The following is a 6,257-nucleotide window of genomic DNA, read 5'->3' on the forward strand; positions in this document are numbered from 1 at the left end:
TGCGCAGAGTGGAAACCTCTGAGTGACCTGAAGAGGAGACTAGGATTTCTCCTTCTGATTCCATGGGTGAAAACATACGACGATGGATTACTGAAGATGTTCAAGGGGATAATTCCAAAGGAATACTAGGCTAATCGTACAGACTGTAAGAACGCTACGGTGATATCACAACAGGATCGAACAAAGGGTTTAGAGGATAAATAACCAGTCCAAGCTAACCTTCAGAAGTCGGCAGACTCTTGAGAGTCTAGATGGTTATCCAGAGATTTTGGGCAAATGTCAGAAAGTGACCTAGTACCTGAAGGGGGAGGATGAGATGACAGAGGTTGAATACTCAGAAAAATTCCAAGCTCAACACCTTGGTCCTCAATCAACTGTGGAAATTTAGGAAAAGGCTCCTCCGATAATCTTTTAGACACAGGAGAGGAAGAGGAACTAGGTGAACTGGTTGGTTCAGCCTCGATGATCTTGTCTCAAATAACCAAAAGAGAGATTGATTTCAAGGGCTGTAAAATGTAATTAAAGGTATACTCACAATGTGGTCTAAAAAATTCCAATAGGGACGTTATAAGATCGTGGGATTTTTTTTTTAAGACGCAAAGACAAAATGGTGCTCTTTCATGTTTTAAGAGTCGAGAAATAAGCAAAGGTGACTTTATCACTTTCGGTTTGAAATGAGTTCGAAAGGACAAGCGCTTGGGTGATATTTTATATTTATGGAGTCAAAAAGATCAAAATGACTACTCAGGATGATCTAGGTAAAAAGGATTACCAGGTAACCAAGAACTGCAGAATACTTCCCAGTGAACCGAGAAGTACAGGAAGACAATCTCCCCAAATGTTGTGTGCAGTGTATCATGTTTACAAGGTGACAAACTCAACTTCCTATGGACAAAGGATTGAAACCTAGTGTGGTCTCCCTTTATATACTCGATGGTATGAGGAGCACAAGTCCATACTAGCAGTATCTAGTGCCTAAGCGAATGACAACTACTAGGTTTTAAGACGCCATAACACGTCTATAGCCTAGACCTTCTAAGTTGTGATTGTTAGATTTCAAATGCGCCTTAGGTTAGTTGAGTACATTTTAGAGTTTATCTTGAAATTATGTCTCGGTTTTCAAGCCTTATCGATATGACTCAAAAACACCTATATGTAGCTTAATGAGACAGGACCCTTTCAATTCAATGGACTGTCTACACTAATGAGAGTAGAAAAACACACTCAAATGAAACAAAACAAGCAATTGAAAGCAAAATGATTTTTCACTATTTCACCTTTTGAAAACAAAAATGATGAAAAGCTCTTTCCAATTCCTAACTTTCCTGCCAAATGCACTTCAAGTAGCCCTTTGACTAGTAAAGATAATTCATTTCTTTTCCAATGCAATTGATGATGCAACTCTAGCCTTCAATGATGCTATCTAATGTAACATATTGATTCAGAAAACTAGAATTATGTATTTTTTAATGAAATGACGGAATGAATCTTTCACAAACACTTCAATGAAATATTCACAATAAAATCAATCACAGGCAAACACCAAGCACAAAAAAGAACTCCTTTCAAAACTAATGAAGAAAAGATTGAACCAAAAACAAGACGAGCAATGTGATCTATGCCTGAAAATAGACACTCAAACACTAAACGAAACTTTTCAAACTTGTTAAGTGGAAATCAAAGCAACAAAAGGACTAATCAAACTAAATGCAAGGAGAAAATTTGACAATCGGCTTGACTTTCTGAGTAGGAAAACAAGTGAATGGATGACGACCTAGATGCCCTAGGGTTATACACCATCTAATAACTCAAGAAACCAAGTGAAGGAAATGCAAATCAACGAATCATAAAAACCAATCTAAAAGAGCTTTCTAGCCAGGGAGAACACAGTCAAAACAAGTTGAGAGATGGAAATCATAAGGGCAAGACACACTGGCTATGATCTAGGGTAAACCCTGATCTTCACCTACAAGAATTGGTGTGACTACCTAACTAACAACACGTGCCACAAGGGGGTTGGCATGACTATTTTTGAGAAACTTGCGCTGATCGACGCGACTGTCTGAAAAATAAATGCGCTAACCAAGGATTCAAGGAAAAAAAATAAAAATTTTCAAAGGCTAAGACCAGAATTGCTACTGTAAATTTCAGGCTCAGAGCAGTAAACCAAGAAAAGAAGAGAACACTGAAGGGAATGGTGATACTAGAAAAGTTCACACAAAACCATAAAATTAAAACCAATTAAACAGAAGGATTGGCTCCCTAGTATGGTTGCCAATTTGTGGTTCAAGTAAATTCTCAGTGCGGACACAAAAAATTCCTCTAGCCGAGAGAGTAGGTCTAGCCACAAACAAACAATCTATAGAAAATATCCTTAATCTAGAATCAATTAAGAGGGCCTAAACTCTTAGAACATTATTCCGCTTGGTGATGGTCATGATTCCTCACTCCAACTATCTTCCGTTTCCTTCCCTCGAATACTTGAAACAAGCAAAAAAAAATAAAAACAAATGTGACAACATGCAATATTGTATTCAACCTACTTAATAGGTCAAGGAAAATTAAGCCATAAAGATGTAAAATGAAACTTCATGTAGGAAATCAATCTATAGTTGCATTAATATAAATCAAAAAGATATTACAACCGGTGCCTTAACATTGCTGGTCTCCTTCGATGTATCTGGGTTCCCAAACTTATGCTAGCACTTCATGGATAGCCCCAACAATGGAAGTTTTAAGGCCTCTTTCCCTCTAGTCTCAAACCAAACTAAAATCACACTATTCTCCCAGAAACACACACTAGAAAGTTTCAAGCTATAAATGACTTGTTGGTTATTCAAACTTGCTCCAAAACTCCAACTAGCTTTTGATTGGGAAAAAGAGAGGCTTATATAGCTTGGATGGATGGGAGATGGTTCCTCTAATCATGGGAGAAGGTCTTATCTCTTGAATTTGTTCCATCCTAATAGGGGAAAGGAGCCCAAACTGATTTCCTCAGCTCTATCTGGCCCAACCATCTACTAGACTTTTGTTACGAAGCTTCTAGACATGGAAGCTTTGACTCCTTATTTAAAAACCTTTCAAAAGAGGATCAACATGACTAGAAAAGTGCTCAATCAATCTGATCCACGCGAGGGATAGTTTTAACCTCTGTAAATCAGCATGAGGAGAAAACTGGTTAGAAGCATCAGTCTTGTAAACTGGGATAGAAGAAATATTCTTGGGAAATGGTGTAAAGGGGAATCATTCTGCTCATGAAGAGGGACATATTGGGAGTTTCTTCATGATGGGAAAGCATGTCAGGTACACTGTAGAGGTCCTCCAGGATTGTAGATGGGGAGTATAGGGACAGTGACAAAATGTTGTGTAACATGGGTTATGACTTTGAAATCATCTACAAAAAAGGGAAGCAAAATGTTGTGGCAGATGCATTCTCAAGAAAGGATGAGGATTTGGAAGCATTTCTTTGCTCCATTTCTATTATCCAACAAGATTAGATAAACGAAGCAAGGGATGAATGGAAGAATGATGAAGAAGTGTTAGCACTCATTAAGAAGTTACAACAAGATCCCAGTGCATCTGATACATTTAGCTGGAAAACCGATTCGTTATGGTACAAAGATCGCTTATACCTATGTAAGAATTACCTACTCAAACAAAATATTCTTATGGAATTGCACACCTCTCCCTTAGAAGGGCACTCAGGATTTTTACAAACTTACCATAGGGTTGAGAAGGAATTTGTTTGGGATGGCCTTAAATCAGATATTCAAAAGTTTGTGGCAGAATGTTTGGTTTGCCAAAAAAATAAAGTTGAAGCAATTAAGACCTCAGGTCTATTACAACCTTTATCCATTCCAAGCCAATGTTGGGAGGAGGTTTCAATGAATTTTATCACAGGCTTACTCAAGTCCAAAGGAAACAATGTCATCATGGTGGTAGTTGACAGACTTGCCAAGTATGCACACTTTCGTTCACTATCACATCCATTTAAAGTGAGTACAATTTCTATTTCATTTATGGAAAAAAATTCAAAAGCTACATGAAAACCAAAAGATTATTGTAAGTGACAGAGATCACATTTTCATGGGAATTTTTTGGACATAATTATTGTCTTTCCTTGGTACTCAGTTAGCTCATAGCTCATCTTATCATCCTCAATCTAATGGGAAAATTGAGATAGTAAACAAATGTTTGGAAGGATATCTTCGTTGCTTTGTATCTGATAAATAGACACAATAGGTCAAATGGTTGCCTCTAGCTGAATGGTGGTATAATAGTTCCTTCCATACTGTAGTAAAAATGACCCCATTTATGGCACTTTATGGATATCATCCACCGTCCATCACATCATATTTAAGAGAAAATTCGAAGGTTTAAGCAGTGGAAGATCACATCTAGCATCAACAACAAGTTCTCCAACTCTTAAAGGATAACCTCACTTTGGCACGGAATAGAATGAAACAATAGGCAGATCAACATCACAATGAAAGAAGTTTTGATGTAGGTGACTGGGTATTCCTACGACTACAACCATATAAAAAAATGTCCGTCAAGCAAGCTAATAAGGATAATAATTAATTACCAAAGTATTATGGTCTGTACAAGGTGTTGCAAAAGATGGTACTATGGCATAAAATTGGAGCTTCCTACAGTGTCCCGAGTGCACCCAGTTTTCCATGTTTCATGCTTAAAGAAGGTTATAGATGAAAAAAATCCTAGTTCAAATAATACTACTAGAACTTGATGAGGAAGGAAAAATCATATTGGAACCTGAAGCAATAAAAAACAAGAACTCGGTAGCTACGAAATCGATCAATTTCAGAGTATCTCACAGGTGGAAGAACTTACCCGCTGAGGATTCCACATGGGAGGGTGAGAATTTTATATAGAAGCATCCATAACTACTCAAGCATTGAGGAAAACACTTTTTTGAAGGAGAGGGGCATGTTTGGTCCCTATAATACTATTGATTCCCCCATTACTATTGTCATTGTAGCCCTTATTGTTATTGTTGTGCCCTTATTGTCCCCATATTGTTATTATTGTGCCCCATAAAAGCCCACTATTGTTATTGTTGTGCCCTTATATTATTATTGCTATGTTGGCTTTGATTATATTGTGACCCCTTAGAATCTTATATATAGAAAGGAGGTTTTGTCATTTGTATCATCTAAGACTTGTTCATTTTTGTAATGTAAAGGAGGTTGCCACCTCGAAGAGGCTGATTTCGAAGGCATTGATCTATCTTTCCTTCTATTTTGTGAGTTGGTTACATAACAGATGCCCATATACAAGGGTATGGGGACAGAAGACCCTGAACATTTTTGGTTCGTAGCAGATGCTGTGTGGAAGTCACAGCAGATAACAAATGTTTATTTGAAGAAATCACAACTATTCACAACATTGCAAGATAGGGCGCTAAGCTGGTATATTAAGTATAATACGTCTCATCCAACTGCAATGTTGAAAGATATGAAATATGTGTTGAATAGTGAATTCAAGAAGGCTAAGTTGCAAGCCTAGTTGGTAACAGAGGTCAAAGAGATCAAGCAGAAGGTGAATGAGTCTACGTGGGATTTTGATCAAAGGTTGAAATGCCTACTACAACAGGCTAGTTTGCAGATCATGAATGAACGCCACAAGGATCGGTATATTTCTTCTCTATTACCTCATTTGAGATTTATATTGTCGCAGCAGAGGATTGGAACATAGGTTGAAGCATTGGAGATTGCTATGAAGTTGGAAGCCTCACCTATTCAGAATACAAATTTGGGAGTGTAACAGATTCAGTCACAGTTGGCTATCCTTCATATCGAGTTGCAGTGTCTCAAAAAGGGAGAATAAGTCCAGAATGAGACCTGTGCGGAAGTATGGTGTTTAAAATGTAAATTCTATGGTCACGACAAGGATCATTTCTCGGTGTATTAGAATTATCTAGTTGGAGGAGGTCATGTCCCCTTGAAGCCAAAAAATACCGTTGGGATGAGTACAGGTGTGGTACCATGGTGCATTATCTGTCAGATCACAGGAAAACATACGACAGACAATTGTCATTTGTTATAGAGGTTTGTGCAGACTCCCCATCAATAGTTTTGCAATTTCTGTAAGTTTGTAGGTCATGATGAGTGTAATTGCCAAAGTTATGAATTAATGATGGACAAGACCCCAACATATAGAGTGAAAATGGAGACACGTCCTCAGTATGATCAAGGCACAACTACAACACATAGAGGATTCCAGGGATGAGGAAAAGG

The sequence above is a fragment of the Pinus tabuliformis genome, chromosome 3_2, assembly GCF_031772625.1.
Source record: "Pinus tabuliformis cultivar Carrire ecotype Pingquan chromosome 3_2, CPIR1, whole genome shotgun sequence".
Classification (NCBI taxonomy): Eukaryota; Viridiplantae; Streptophyta; class Pinopsida; order Pinales; family Pinaceae; genus Pinus; species Pinus tabuliformis.